The following is a 16,287-nucleotide window of genomic DNA, read 5'->3' as shown; positions in this document are numbered from 1 at the left end:
CAGAGGTTAAGATTAATCCTAAACCTTCTAGCCATCACCTCTATGTTTTTGCTTTGTCACCCCGAGTGGGACGGCTATGCCCAGATGTGGTTCTTGTGCCTGCTGGGCCTAGAGACACAAGATACTCCTCACTGATGAGGCCCAACAAGGCCGAAATATGTCTCGGGATGCGTGTGGTCCCGTGTAGTAGAGATGTGAGCTTGCAGTTCGGGCGGGACTGCCTCTTTTGGGGTGGGACCAAGCCTGATTTGCATATGGTCTTTCTGCTTCTGTAATGGCTTCGCAGGCAAAGAACGATGGTTTGGAGGGTTGCCCAGAGCAATGTCAGAGGTTAAGATTAATTCTAAACCTTCCAGTCATCACCTCTATGTTTTTGCTTTGTCACCCCAAGTGGGACGGGTATGCCCAGACGTGGGTCCTGTGCCTGCTGTGCCTAGAGACCGAGGCTACTCTTCATTGATGAGGCCCAACAAGGCCAAAACATGTCTGGGGATGCTTGAGGTCTTGTGCAGAAGAGATGTGACCTAGCAGTTTGGGCTGGACTGCCTCTTTTGGGCTGGTACTAAGCCTGATTTGCACATGGTCTTTCCCCTTGTGTAATGGTTTGACAGGTGAAGAACGATGGTGTGGAGGGTGGACCAGAGCAATGACATAGGTTAAGATTAATCCTAAACCTTCCAGCCATCACATCTATGTTTTTGCTTTGTCACCACAAGTGGGACGGGTATGCCCAGACATGGGTCCTGTGCCTGCTGGGCCTAGAGACCCAGGATACTCCTCAATGATGAGGCCCAACAAGGCCGAAAACATGTCTGGGGATGCTTGTGGTCTCGTGCAGAAGAGGTGTGATCTTGCAGTTCGGGTGGGACTGCCTCTTTTGGGATGGGACCAAGCGTGATGTGCATATGGTTTTTCCCCTTCTGTAATGGCTTGGCAGGTAAAGAACAATGGTTTGGATGCTTGCCCAGAGCAATGCCAGAGGTTAGGATTCATGCTAAACCTTCCAGCCATCACCTCTATGTTTTTGCTTTGTCACCCCAAGTGGGACACGTATGCCCAGACGTTGGTCCCGTGCCTGCTGGTCCTAGAGGCCCCGGCTACTCCTCATTGATGAGGCCCAACAAGGCCAACACATGTCTGGGGATGCTTGTGGTCTTGTGCAGAAGAGATGTGACCCAGCAGTTTCGACTGGACTACCCCTTTTGGGGTGGGACCAAGCCTGATTTGCATATGGTCTTTCCCCTTCTATAATGGCTTGGCAGGCAAAGAACAATCGTCTGGAGTGTTGCCCAAAGCAATGCCAAAGGTTACGATTAATTCTAAACTCTCCAGCCATCACCAATTTGTTTTTGCTTTGACATGCTGATTGGGACGGCTATGCCTAAATGTGAGTCCCTTGCCTGCTGGGCCTAAAGACCCAAGCTATTCGTCACTGATGAGGCCCAACAAGGCTGAAACATGTCTGGGGATGCTTGTGGTCTCATGCAGAAGGGATGTGATCTTACAGTTTGGGCTGTACTGCCCCTTTTGGGGTGAGACCAAGCCTGATTTGCATATAGTCTTTCCTTTTATAATGGCCTGGCAGGCAAAGATCGATGTTCTGGAGGGTTGCCCATAACAATGCATTAAGTTTAAAACTTCCAGCCATCACCTCTTTGTTTTTGCTGTATTTTGTCCCCATGCAATGCTCCGAATCCATCCACCACTATGAAACATAGTTTGTCCGTTAGCAAATCTTCAGACCCCACCCACAAATATTGACAATTCTCTTTCCACAAGGAAACTCAGAGAGTGCATCAATCTTTCAGATGACAGTCCCTGGGGTTTGGGGAATCTTCTTTGTTCATGTGTTCCAAAAAAGTGAAATCCAGCCATCACTGAAGCCATCCTTCCTAAAGGAGACAGGTATTTCATTCCTTCCTGTAGGCTGCAATCCTGTTGTAACAGTACACAACTAAATTACTTGACAACAACAACAACACAGAAATGTTCACACTAATACTGCTACACCATTTCGACACCACAATTCTAAAAGCACATCTGGCAATATTGGTCCCCCTAACATTTCACTGGTGGTTGCTCCCCTGCCTGTCACTCCACAGAAACTGCTCTCATGAATGATTGCCTCTGCTAAGCACTTCAATCTATCCTCTATCCAAATTCTCCTGGACCTGTCCAATGCCTCTGACACTGTTGATCACTCTTATCTCCTTAATCCTCTCTTTCATCTTGGGATTCATGCTCAAGCCCTTGCCCCAAGGCTCTGTCTTGGGTCCTCTCCTATTTACACTCTACAATTCTGCTCTTTGGGCACTAACCTCCTCCTTTGGGTTCTCGTACCAACTCTTTGGGGACGACACACAAATTGTCTTCTCTTTTCCTGAACCCCCTTCTGATCTCTCCATCAAAATGTCAACTGTCTATATTAATATTGGATGGCTTTGCACTCTCTGGTGTTAAACTCTTCCAAAACAGAGGTGCTCTTATTCCCTGCAATTACTCTCTCTAATCTACTCCCTTGCCTGTCCAGTTCCCACCTGACACTCTCTGTTCCTCTTCAGCTAGAAACCTCTGAGTCATCCATGACCCTTCTCACACCTGCTCTACTTTCATTCCAAAACTGCAATAGCAGCTCACCACAACCACCTACATATTAGGAAAATCAGGCACCTCCTTCCCTTCAACACAGACAAGCATCTCGTAACCACTTTTGTCTTATTTAAACTGGACTACAGTGCCAGAATCCCCTTTGCTCTCCCCACCTATGCTTTCTTTTTTCTTGACAAAATTATTCATTTTGCTAGCAGGTCTCTCTTTAAACTCCCTCACTACACACCTACCTCCACGTACCATCACCAGGCTAATAATACAAAACAGGGCTAGATTTCAATTCCTTCCTCTGGCTCACAAATCTATCCACGGTAATGCACCATCATATCTATCCTCCTTTATCCAACTCCACAAGCCTTCTCGTAATCTCTGCTCTGTCTCCTTGACTACCCTTATGGCACCACACCCTCCCTGTGCTTTCTCTGGCTTCTACTCTTTCTCTCTTCTTTCTCCTCCCGCATTGAATTGTATTTCCCCAGACATCCAAGAAACAATCGACACAGATTTGTTCAAAGCCACATTGAAAGCCTACCCTACCTTGTCTCTAGGTTATCCTCTTAACCTACCTCTCATCTACCTCTGTGCTAACATTTTTCCCTTGCCTCTAACCTTCCTCTATCCTTCACTTTCTCTGCCTCCACTCTAACACTTCCTCCATCAGGGTCACATCCCTAATATACCGGACCGTACCATCTACCTGCACTTAAAAATGTCCAATTTCGATTGTCATTAATCTATGTAAGTCCACCAAGGTATTGTCCATTGAATGTCTCTCAAACTCACTGCATTGTAAGTAGCTCTCTGCTTCCCATTAAATATCATACTATATATATATATATATATATATATATATATATATATATATATATATATATATATATATAAAGCTTTTAGGCAGCACTCTCTTCATAAATAAAAGTCAACCAGATGGAAAAGCAAGGATCTCCGTCATACGTCCTTTATTTTCAAAAACGATGGCCAAGCAGTTCAGGAGAAGACAAACAATAACGCGTTCACCCTTGCGGTCTTCGTCAGATTGTAAACATAGAAAACAGGTTTCTCTATTTAAAAATTTTCCAAATAAAATTGCCCTTCCTTTCTGTCCATTGAATAGCATATCTAAGACCATTCCTTGTTTACATGGGTGCCATGTTGGAAATATCTTTTGCATTTGATATTATTCATTTGTCCATATGTAGCACACCTATTTGGAGTTGATTCAAGCATATTTTGAAGACATCCTTGCTGATAAAGGCTATTACATTTGAGTGCCATATATCACATGCTTATACAAACATATATTGCACCAAATATTTTAAGTCTTTTAGTTACATAAAACATTAAACACTATTCTTAAAAATGAATAACATAATCATACATTGTAAAAACATTATACCTATAAAGGACGGCTATTATGCAATACAAAACTACAATGCTAAAACAAATTCTATATTCATATTTCATAATCACAATAATCAATTTAGAAAGTAATGTTATATTAAAAAGGAAACTAGTAAGAGGTGTAATTTCATTATCATACTATATATTAAAAGGCTGGATATGTGTTTGTCTGAAGTCATTCTGCCTGCTTTGTGTGTTCTTAACACTAGAGGGAGGTATTGCCTTACATATACAACAATGAGATTTCAAGTTCATCTTCCAGGTGCGCAAAATGTGTATTTCATATTATCACCGCTAGAGGGGCTCTTGCCTTACGCATACAACAATAAGACTTTAAGTTCATTTTCCAGGCAAACATAATGTGTATTTCAAAAATGATATCATGCAATTAGCTGTAGAAAAAGGCCCAAGATGGAATACACTTTAACAGCATACTTCAAGTTGTATACACTAAGAATATACATACATTTAGAAAAAATATATGTAAACAGAAATGCATTTGATTAAGCACCATTTCTCTAACAAAATAAATTACTTTTTGTACTTATGCATTATGCAATTATTCATTGTAATATTTATTGGTATGTATTATTATATCAATAATATTCTTCATGTACATTTTAAAGTTTATTTGACTTCAATTTACTTTATTTTAGTATCTCATGTCTACTTTGAATCATGCTGCACGTAAATTGTATTACTCTGACTTCCCATAACATTATACATCCGAGTCCAAAACCCATAAGTGGAATCCAAGACAATGAGGAGCAGATAGAACAATTTGCTGTACGTACTATGTTGAACTAACAACAGATTCTGTGAGACTTTGTTTTTCGGTTACTACTCCTCTACATAAAAGGAGCGAGATCCTTTACACATTTGTTTTTCTATTACCATAAATTACGTTAAAATATACCTCATATATATTTACACTCTGAAAATGTCTTCCTTTACGCACATTAGCCCATGTACACAGGCTTTCCCAATTTTATATATATTCAGTGAAAAAACTTTATTTAAGAGAGATTAAGGTGATCAGGTTTAACACAACACACCCTTGAAATTCAGCGAATGTGGGATGTTTTCATAACATTTCAATTGTTTGTTATACTTTGGATTCATCAGGGTCCACTACCCATGGACTGTGGCCATGGCCAGTGGCCATGGCCTTCTGCATCCCTTGATATCACCATGAGAATCGCTTGCATTAAGCCAAAAAAGAGCAAATTATCATTTCTGAAAAGTCTCTCAGCCTCTCTGCTGCAAAGCACCATAGGATATATACAAAACATTTTTGGGATTTTGAGAGCAGTGGGCACCCATTCACAATCAAATATTGTACAAAACTACTGGATGGATTTACCCCAAACCATTAAAAAGATACCTGTGGAAGCCACAAGGAGGTGCAGGCAAGATGGCTGCCTGAGCTGTGAGCTCCGTCCCCTGCCCTGGAGTTATGGCAGAGATATGGTGAAAAAACAGCTCCTGCTTCCCTGGAAATCTGACCCCCTACACATGTGAGGCTGGGGAATGTGGCCGAGCTTCATGGGCCCGAGGAACTGAGGAGTTGATCCCCCCGGCAGAGGCAGACTTGAGAGGAGCCAGGCCTGCTGATCCTGTGTGGCACTACAGAGGTCACTTGCTGGAGGAGGAGCTGGCAGAGGAGACTGTAGCTGGAAGCGGAGGCGGACTGGACTTCATGGGTGGCGCTTCCCCTGTGAAGGTGGAGGAGAGGACGTGGCCCTGGGGGTAACGAGGGACAGGGTATATACGACCCATCTCCTCCTCTCCCCCCTCTGTTCCAGGCTGGAGGGGTGGACCGCAGGGCGGCCCGTGAGACTCCAGGCCGGTGCGGGAGGCAGGGAACGCCCCGGTGAGAACAGAGGCTAAATGGAGGAGGTGCCCGTCCACTGTGTGGACGTGGTGGGCGGGCGGCAGCTGGACCATCACTGTCCCGGCCTCCCTCGTTCCTGGGGGCGGGGGTGGTGGTCTTGATGGTGATGGCACCGGCCTTGAGGCGGACGCTGATGGCCCAGGGAAGAGATGGCAATGGAAGAAACCGACATATGAGAGGCCACCCTCAGCACAGCTCATAAACACACAGCAAGCACCTGCGGCATATCAAGCATTTGTCTGATGAACTTGGTGAGTTGGAGGGGATCCCCTGTACTGCACCATAGGGGCCATCAAACCGACATCAGAGAGTTGAGGAGGCCATAGAGACCCCTGCTTCATCGGGGGAGTTGAGGAAGAGTCACCTTCACGTTTTGGAACTTTCTTGAAGAGGAGTCACAGAGACAGTGGATCCTGGGTGAAGCAACAGTGCTGAGTTGTGATTGAATACTGAGAGTGGATCCACTGGTGGTTGCCAGTGAGGACCCGGACCATGCGAGCTGCGATCTGGGGAGGAAGGACGCCTTGGAGAAATCACCACATGGATCCCGCTGTTGTAAAGAGGCCAACCACACAAGCGGAGTAGCAGGTGATGCCCCTCGGCACCTGAAGACTTTCCCTGACTACACCAGAGAGGCCCCAGAGGACGGTGAGTCTCCACCCTCCACACTGGCACTCCCCAACCCAGGGAGAAAGTGAGGACTAGTGACGTCCCCATAACAGGGGGTGGAGGGTGCTCCTAGCTCCGAGAATCTGCGTGGACTATGGGCACATATTATAATACTATACGTCAGAAGTCCCATTGAGGCCTGTCTCTGGGGCACACTAGTGGCAGGAAGGAACATTATCTGGGGAAGCTGTGTCCGGGGATACCCTGGTGGAGGGTCCTACCAAGAGACTCTGGTTGTCACATTTAAGCCCCGGGGCTCCTGACACCCCTGTTTGGGACCAACTCCTCCCTCCTGCCACGGTCACCCCCATTTGATTTGGAGTCTTTCTTCCGGGAGTGAGACTGCGTCGGGGAGGCCGAGCCTTGCTGACTGGCCTGAACCCAGAAAAGACTCTTATGGACTGGGGTGGTCATACCCAGGGTCAGAACCTCGGACCTTCCCGATAACCCCTTGAGGCACAGGAGGAGGTGACTTGGAGACTCTATGAGCTGTAAGGGGGTCCTGGTAAGGTTCCAATACCAAGTGAAAATACCATGGCGAAGACTGGAGGGGTCGGGGGTATAGCCCCAACTTCAGCGGAACCTGGCTCGATCAGAAGTGACATATAAACTATCCCTGTGGAGATTAGGGGAAGGACAGACATGGGGGCGAGGCTGGCAGACCTATTGGTCAAGGTGGTTACCCTTGAGGACAGAATGGATGGGGTCAAGGCTAATCAAGCATCTACAATGCTCATGAAAACACAGATGGAGGTGCGCTTTATGGAGATGGAGAGGCGCGAGGAGCTTCACCTCAAAGTAGATGACATTGAGAACTGGGAGAGACAGAATAATTGTAGCATCTTTGGACTAAAGGAATCAGAGGGGGAAACACTTGTAGGCTTGGAGCGAAAGGTACAGGAAATAATATGCAAGGGTCCCAGGCTCCGGAGAAGGTGAAATGGTTGTAATAGACAGGGTGCACAGGGCCAATGGGGGGACCTGTGGCCTTCCTTCAGTCCTGGCACGTATGCACTACGAGGACAAGATGAGGGTCTTCGAACAAGCAAAGCGCCTAAACGAGGTGAACTATGGCGATTCCAGGGTGACCATCTTCCTGGACCTCTCGGCCCACACACTACTGAGGCTAAAGAAGTGTGGGCCCCTCACTAGAAGGCTGCAAGAGAAGGGGGTGAGGTACCGCTGGGGCTATCCCTTCTCGTTGGTTTTTAAGTGGGAGGGCGAGTGACATCATCTGGTGACAGAGGAGGACATACAACGAGTCGCAGAGGAATTGGTGGTCCCCGAGAGGGGCCCGCTTCAGGGAGCAGCAGCCATGGAGTGGATCCGGATCAGAGGCCCTGAGGACCGGAGTCGGCGCATGGGAAATGGAGGGTGAAAGGAGTCTGGAAATACCAGAAACTCAACACCCCACCCCGTGCGTGGGATGATGATGCTTAAAAGGAGGCGGCACCGACTTCTCATTGGCCTTTTGTAGTTCCTGGAGATCGCCCCCTGACCTCTTTTAGAGACCTCAGGTGAGGCTGATAGAGTTCGAGGGTGCTACTCTGTGGCCACCAGAGGGGTGGGCAGCGGTTTGGGTCATGGGTAACATAGCTGTCAAAGATGGTGCAGAGGGTGTGCACATAGCTAATCGAAGGGGGGGTCTGGGAGTTGGGGGAGTTAGTTTATGGTTCAATTTAAGAGTCAGAGGGGGTTACTGTTTCCCCCCCCCCGGGTGATTTGATAAAGTGTGTATGGAGGGCCTATTCAACAGGATGTTCAGGGCAGGGGACGGGTCCCTGGTGGTTTGGTAGCTGTACCCAGTACGATGGAGATATGGGATCGGATGCCTCGACCTGGGGTGGGTGGGGTGTAGATGGGAGGCAAGGGGGGGCATGGAGTGGAGGCAGGATGGGACACCTCAAGCACAGAAATTCACATGCTCAGGAGGTTTTGTACCTCATATGACACACCAGGAGTAACAGACGAAGTGTAAAGATGGGGTATGGCTGAGGTCACAGTAGGTACGCTGAACGTAAAGGGCTTCAACTCTCACAATAAAAGTTCTTTGACTAGTAATATGTTCCGCAAACAAAAACTGGCAGTTCTTTTTTTACAAGAGACCCACCACAGGCAGGAGACAGAATCATTGATAAAGGGCAAAGAACTTTTGGGGCTCTCACAAGACTTCTAAGAAGGAAGTGGTGGGTATATTGCTTGGTAAATCCTTCCATTTTATGGAGATGCAGGTCAAAAGGGGATTCAGGGGATGATTCCTGGGCATAAAAGGTATGCATGCGGAAGTACGGATCACGCTCGCTACTCTGTACGCACCCAATGTGGGACAGGAAGGGTTCTTGCACCACATGTTCAAGGTGATGGATGGATGGGCGGAGGGTGCAATGTTGCTGGGGTGGGGGGACTTCAATTTGATACTCTGGTACCCCAAGCTGGACAGATGGTCAGCGAAAGGGATGGGCACGAAAGGGACAACCAGGGATAGTGTGGCTTGGGGGACCTCCTGCAGGACCACTTTTGGGTGGATGTCTGGCGGATACGCTAGCAGGGCCCTGGATGTTATACGTTCTTCTCTCTCCCGTACCAGACGTATATGAGAATTGACTTCCTCCTGATCCCGAGTGAGCATGTGGATGAGGCAGGGACCCCCAGGGTGGAGGTGATCACGTGGTCAGATCATGAGCTTGTGGTGGTGAACTGGCAGCTCCACGCGCCATCTCGGAGCTTCCGGTGGGCGTGCAATGACAACCTCCTGAGGGACCGGGTGTTTTGGGATTTTCTGGTAAGGGAGAGAGGGGCTTACTTTGAAATTAATGAAAACAGGGAGACAAGCATGGCAATGGTGTGGGAGGCGGCCAAAGCCACCTTTGGGGGATTACTCATCGTGAAGGGGGCTCGTAGGAAAAGTGAAAGGGGACTGATTGAAATCAGGCTCCGAGGGGAATTGAGTACATTGTGCTCCCACCTGACTCAATGAGTCGTAGACAGGGTGGCCTTATTTGGAGAGATGAGGGATAAGAGGCATGAACTCCACACGGTCCTGATTGGGGAGGTTGTGAAGAGGATGTGGTATGCCCAACAGGGGTATTATGAAAGGGAAGACATGGTTGGGACCCTACTGGTTAATAGACTGAGGGGTTGTAGGACAGAAAAGAGGGTAGAGGGAGTATGGGATGCAGGGGAAAATGGGTGAGGAACGGGGCAACCGATATTGCAGCCTGTTTTGCAGACTTTTATAGGGAAGTATATGCCAGGCCGCCAGAGCAGTCAGTGGGAGAAATCCAGCAATACCTGACTTACCCGGAATCTCCCTAGGCTTACAGGGGAATAGAGAGATGCGTTGGAGGGGCGGTAACCAGGGAGGAGTTAGTGGGGCCATTCAAAGATTGAAGACAGGAAAAGCCCCGGGGGACGATGGCTTCACGAACGATTTTTATAGGCAATACCAAATCTTGTTGGTGGCGCCCCTGGCCAAGTTGTGTAATTCCATAGTGGGGCAGGATGCAATACCACCGACCTTCCTCCAGGCTTTGATAGCAGTCATCCCCAAACCCGGCAAGGACCTAGCCAACTGTGCCTCATATAGGCTGATTTCTCTCCTTAATGTGCATGCCAAGATTTTTGCCAAAATCATGGCCAAGTGTTTGGCATCTCACCTCCCCCGACTGATTCACATGGATCAGGTGGGCTTTGTGCTACATAGACAGGGATTGGACAGCATGCGGAAGTCTCTCCATGTCTTGAACACACTGGGGGTAATGGAGGAGTGGGGGCTCCTGCTGTCCCTGGACGCTGAGAGGGCAGTTGGTCGGATTTGTGTTGGGCATTCATGGGGGAGGTTTTTGCATCCCTGGGGATGGGCCCCAGGTGGACGGGCTGGCAATCGGCTCTGTATTCGGAGCTAGGGTGGTGGTCAATGGAACTGAGTCACCGTCCTTCCCATTGCACTGGGCACACATCAGGGGTGCCCTCTCTCTCTGTTGATTGACGCTTTGGTGATAGCGCCATGGGCGGCATTGATTAAAGACAATGAGGAGATTAGGGGTGTCAGGGTAGATGAGGTAGATTGTAAGGTTAGTCTCTTTTCGGATGATGCCCTGCTCTAGATTACAAGGCCCTCCTTTGTTGGAAAGCCTGGAATACCATGGGAAGCTATCCAGTTTTAAGGTCAATCTGGGAAAGCTAGTGGTAGGGGGGATGCCAGATTGGGAGAGGGACTACATTGGGGGACTCCCGTTCAAGGAGCAAAATTAGACGTTTGTGACACAGCGTTTTGGGGAACTGTTTCCCAGTAACTTCCTTCCCCTTTGGTCCACTATAAATGCAGACATGGATAGATAGTCGGGCGCGGGTCTGTCCTAGATGGCGCATTTAAACTGTTTGAATATGGTGGTCCTTCCCAAATTTGTATTCCTATTTCAGATGTTACCCATGCTCATACCTGCATTGTTCTTTTTGGAGGTGAAGCGAGCCATGCTTCGGTTCCTCTGGGTAGGGAATAAACATAGGATTGCATATGGGACATTAATCCGGCCAAGGGAGGAGGAAGGAGTGGGTTTCCCTGACCTGGTGATGTACTACAAGGCAACCCAGCACTGGGTCCTGGTGGACCATTTTAAACCACATTCAGGGAAGCAATGGGTTGCGATGGATAACAGGGTATTCGCCCCGGTTACGTTAGACGAATGGTTGGGGGGCCCTAGAACCAGTATCTCGGACAGAGTGCTTCATCATCTGATTCTGGAGGTCCTGTGGTCTATCTGGAGGGAGGGAAGGGATAACAGGTGGCTCACAACATGGCCATCGCCTCGGAGTTGCATTTGGGCCCCTCCACTTAGAGACGGGATCAAAGAACCACTGGCATTTCAACCTTGGTATGAGGCTGGGCTGAGCAGGGCGGGACAAATGTGGGTGGAGAAGGCTTTCATCTCTCTGAATAGATTGGAGGAGGCCCTGGGACTTAATAAACTGTCGCATTTTCGTTTTTTACAACTGAATGGGATCCTGTCAGAGGAAAGGTGGGGGGCTAACCTAAGAAGAGACCTGCCGAGCTTTGCGAAGTTCTTGATCACACAGAAAGTATCCAGGGAGTTGATAGCTTCTCCTGGCAACACTGCAGGACCCCCTCCCTTCCAGAGTTAAATGGGGGCAAGATCTGGGTAGGAAGTAGGGAGTCTTTGTGGGCTTGGATGTGTAGGATGTGTAGGAGGGCATCCAGCTCCACAACATCACTCTAATATAGGCACCAAGCCTTGAAATTACTTCATAGGTGGCACTACCCACCAACGAGAATTTCCCAAATGAGGGAGGGATTCAACCCACACTGCTGGAAGTACCACAGGGAAAAAGGGGATTATATACATATGTGGTGGAGCTGCCCGAAGTGCAGGTATATTGGAGGGAGGTCCTGTCCTGGATAAAGGGGTTTGATGGGATTCAGAGGCAGCTCTCACAATGGCTTGTTCTCTTTGGCATGTGCACAGAGGAGTAGCCAGAAATGGAGCAAGGGCATATGCTCCAGATCATAATTGTGGTGGCGAGATGCTGCCTGGCTCAATTGTGGAAAAACCTGCAAATGCCAGGGGAAAACGAGTGGATCTGTAAGATTTGAGCTATATATGATATAGAGTATCTCACTCACCTCATGGACGAGTCTAGGTCTGATAGTGAGGGCTCATGGCTCCCCTTCTTTGATAAGTATGGCCGGTTAGACCGACAGGGATGAGGAATAGGTTGGAGGTAAGGGAGGGTAGGAGAACATCCGCCATGAGGGGGGATTAAGGTTTGTAGAGTTCATCATAGGGTCTTGTTGAGGAGGTTCTCCCGTTGTGCATACAAGCGTACCCAGAAGAAGCTTGCCTGGAATGGAGATATTGCCCTGTGTCCGGACTTTGCAGAGACAATTGAACTTCAAAGCATGGGAGCGAGGGGGAATGACAACTGCTGTCTTCTGTTGTTTTAATAAAAATGCCAATACAATTTGATTTCCAAAAAAAGATATCTGTAACGCGTTGTACATGTGATGTTTCTTATTTGACACAAATTTGTCCAGCAGTGTTTGTGCTACAGGTGTTCAAATTATATATTTTATCTCTATGGGAAAATTAATGGTACTAGACTGAAAAAGGTGTGTTATCTTGTATTAATAACTTTTTGATCTTTTGACAAATTTCTCTCAAAATTTCCAGTTTTGGGGGGACCGGACAAATATTTACTTCCAGCGAGTCAAAAGCGAGTCAAAAGTAATTTGCATGTGAAGCTGCTGCAAAATTATTGCAAATTGACTGCAAATTTAATGCAGAAATCACTTGCATTGATGGAAAAACAAGATGCTAGTGTGTCATTTCTAAAAAGGCCTCAGCTTCTGCAAAGCACTATGGGAGAAACATTAAGGTTTTTGGGAGCAGGGGTAACCCCTTCTACGTTGAATATTTTTAAAAGTACTTGGGGGCTTACCCCAAACCTGTCAAGGAAAGTAAGTCAACGCATTGTGCCCAACTTGTTTTCTATCTGGTCCAAATCCATCCAGCAGGTTTTGTGTTATTGCTTCTCACAAATTGCACTGTTCCTATATGGAAAAATGAATGGGAGTAGACTGCAAACACCCTTTTATTGTTTTCTTAATTATTTTTACTTTGCTTAACAAATCTTTCCCAAAAGGTCCAGTTTGCTTGACACATTTTTTGTTTGGAATATTTCATCCAAATTCGTCCAGCAGGTTTTTAGCAATAGAATTTTGATAAAAGTCTACGCGCAATGGTTTCACCCTAACTATAGGGCGGCAATAGCCACCCTGTCTCCGCCCTATACTGAAGGTGAAACCTATCATCCGTAGGAAAAGCAAAGTTTCTATGGATAAGAACTTTTGAGCCGTAGCACGGATCAGCACAGCGTTTAACATTCCAATATTAGGGCCCAGCCCCCCAGGAATAGAATGTTTCATGTAAATCCATTGTTACGGTTCAAAACATATAAAGGGTAAAAAAAATTGTGTTTTTCACTTTTCCATACATTTTCCCATAAATGATCAATATTGCTCACACGCACAACCCAGAGCTCTGGGTGCATTTGTGCCAAATAAGAAACAAGCTCAAAGGAAATCTTTTCTTGTTTTGGAGAAAATATGTCCGGTATTTTCTTTTTCATTTGGCGCAGAGCAGGGTGTACCTGTAGCCAAAAAGTCAGCTATATCTCCCATGATGCATTGCTATTGCCAAGCTTTTTCAGTTCTGAAAGGTGGCCATTACGCAATTCGAGAATCAAGTTCTTAAGTGACATTAAAAAGTGCCCTAAAATGATGTGAAGGGTGTTAATTAGGGAGTTCTCGGGGCATGGAACATGGGTGCAAGGTGAGGTAGGATGATTGGTGAAGGTTTGGGGATTGGGGATAGTGTAGCTTCCCTTATATGCAGAAACGTGTTTTTCAAATGTTGCATCTCTCTTTCTTTCAGACATGATCTGCTATACCAGTGATGTCACTCATGATGCCATAAGTGATATCATCAGTGATGTTGTTTTGATGTCATCAGTGTGCTTAGGGGACATGCAACGGGGGCATCATAGTTAAGGAGGTGCAGCTTCAGCACTTGGCGAATGTCAGGGGTTTTGTGGCCTTAAATCAGCACCTTGACATCACTTCAACTACAGATGTCTGTATATAAAGTTAATTGTATTTTGTGTTTCTTAGCGCGGTCCATGAATGGTCTGATGTATATGTTGAAAATGAGGGTGGGGTGATGGGGAACATTGCTGGCCTCCGCATCTGACTGTGCATTGGGGAATGTATTCTTCCAGACTATTGCTTTGTTCTGTTTCAGACAGAAATGAGGGAAACCAATAAAGGGCAGGCGGGATACCTTTGCACCTAATTCTAGGCACTACATGAAGATATCGTGGTTACTGTGTCAAAAACTGCCAATAGGTCGAGTAGAATCAGCATTGAGAAAGAACCTGGGCCACCAGAGTAAGGATGGCATCCCGGACTACGATCTGGGCTGCTTCTGTACCATAATTCAGATTGGAGTGTGCCAAGTATGCCTTGTGGGTTCCATGTGATAGCATCAGCAAAGTTTGTATCCTTGCATTATGTGTGTTTTCCCATGACTGCGGCTCATTCAACTGTCAACCTGGAGCAATGTCCCACAACCCTGCTGTCTTGCCCACTGCTCACTACCCTTTCCATCATGCCATGTTTTGAAGTTGATGCAAGTACCACCTTCAAGACCACTGAAAGATGCTTCTGCATGGCTGGATCTGCCCTGTCCTCTATGGCACCCTTCCTTACGCACGAGTGGCACTGCACTCCCACTTACCCTGGTGCCATTTTCTTCAAACCAATATGTCACTAATCGCCTGGTTGGGGTTATTCAACAATGCAGAGAATCCTGCTGCTGTCTCTGCTCTTTCTGGACATGACTCCACTCAGATTCCACTTCCTGTCTGTGCAAAAAACCACAATGATCCATCGTGGGGATATGCCCTGACCACGATGGGTTTGCCCACAGAAGCAAATGCAGTGATGGGACGATCCTGTGCTACAATGTGTGTTTGCAATCCTCGTGTTAATACATGTTCCACTATTTGTGATACTGATCAGATGGAATGGGGAATGTTCTGGCATGGTACTGTTGCTGAGGGTTCTTTAGAGGGGTGATGTTTTAGCATACATATCATTTTGTTGCTCTTATGTATGAAAACGGTAGTTCGTCCATTGCAGATTTAGGTTGCTGCATACTGTTCGGAAACTTACTTTTCGGAAAATGTAAGCTTTGGCATTTTAAGTATTCAAAGGTTGTGTATATTTTTAAGATCGAGACAAAGTGTCCGTCGTAGTTTTCAAATATTTGTTCTACGATATGGAACCTGTGTATACTGTATGAAAGATATGAGAATTGGGTTTAACTTGCATTTAGTTTTTGTTAAAGTCCTATGAACTATAAACAGATAAAGATAATAATATTCTGATGGCCTCCATTTTTTGAGGACTTTGAATAGTTTTTAGGGCAGTTAGAGTCCTCGGATTCTGGAGTAGAAATCTTGTTTGCTGAGAAGATGACTCTGATATGTGGGTTAAGCTCGCTCGAGTGGGTTCTTGGCACGATGCAATGTCTGATGCAATATGTTCACTTTTAATTTAGTGTCTGACAGATCCATATAGCATCCTATGATTTATTTTTTTGGTCTAATACCTTTGGAGTAATGTAAAGAATTGTAGAATGTATTGAACATTTTGCTATATATATATATATATATATATATATATATATATATATATATATATATATATATATAACAATCAAAGAACTATACTTTTCACACTTGGTGGGGGGGGGCTGTAAGCACTCATTAATTTAAGTTAACGTGGTTAAACATGCTTTGATTTTGCCATGTTAAAAAAAGGGGGAATGAAAGAACTGTCAAACAATAAGCTGCAGAACGCAGCCCACAACAACCAATTATTTCACAAAAACACACGTGAACCGAAACTATTGCATCTAAGTGTAAAATTCTGCTCGTTCAAAATACCCGGGTTGTTCTTTGGGTAAATGTTTGCTACCTTTTTTTTGGAGTTACTTTTATCTTTATCATATGATCACACTCATTTTACCCACTGTACTTGGTATATCACTTTGAATGAAAAAATTCGTAATTTTCTTGTCAAATTTATAAGTTTAGGTTTTTTCTTTTTAGTTTTTTGTATGCATGTTTTCAAT

At 46.1% G+C, this 16,287-nt stretch overlaps 1 protein-coding gene across 2 annotated transcripts in view; it reads right to left on the bottom strand.

The window, feature by feature from the left end:
- DDC (dopa decarboxylase) overlaps positions 1-16,287 on the bottom strand; it is a 917,411-nt gene that overhangs the window by 734,720 nt on the left and 166,404 nt on the right. The window lies entirely within an intron of this gene.

Source organism: Ambystoma mexicanum, chromosome 5p (assembly GCF_040938575.1).
Source record: "Ambystoma mexicanum isolate Mex_15411 chromosome 5p, UKY_AmexF1_1, whole genome shotgun sequence".
Lineage (NCBI taxonomy): Eukaryota > Metazoa > Chordata > Amphibia > Caudata > Ambystomatidae > Ambystoma > Ambystoma mexicanum.
The sequence above is the reverse complement of the archived record's forward strand: the minus strand, read 5'-3'. Positions and strand labels throughout refer to the sequence as shown.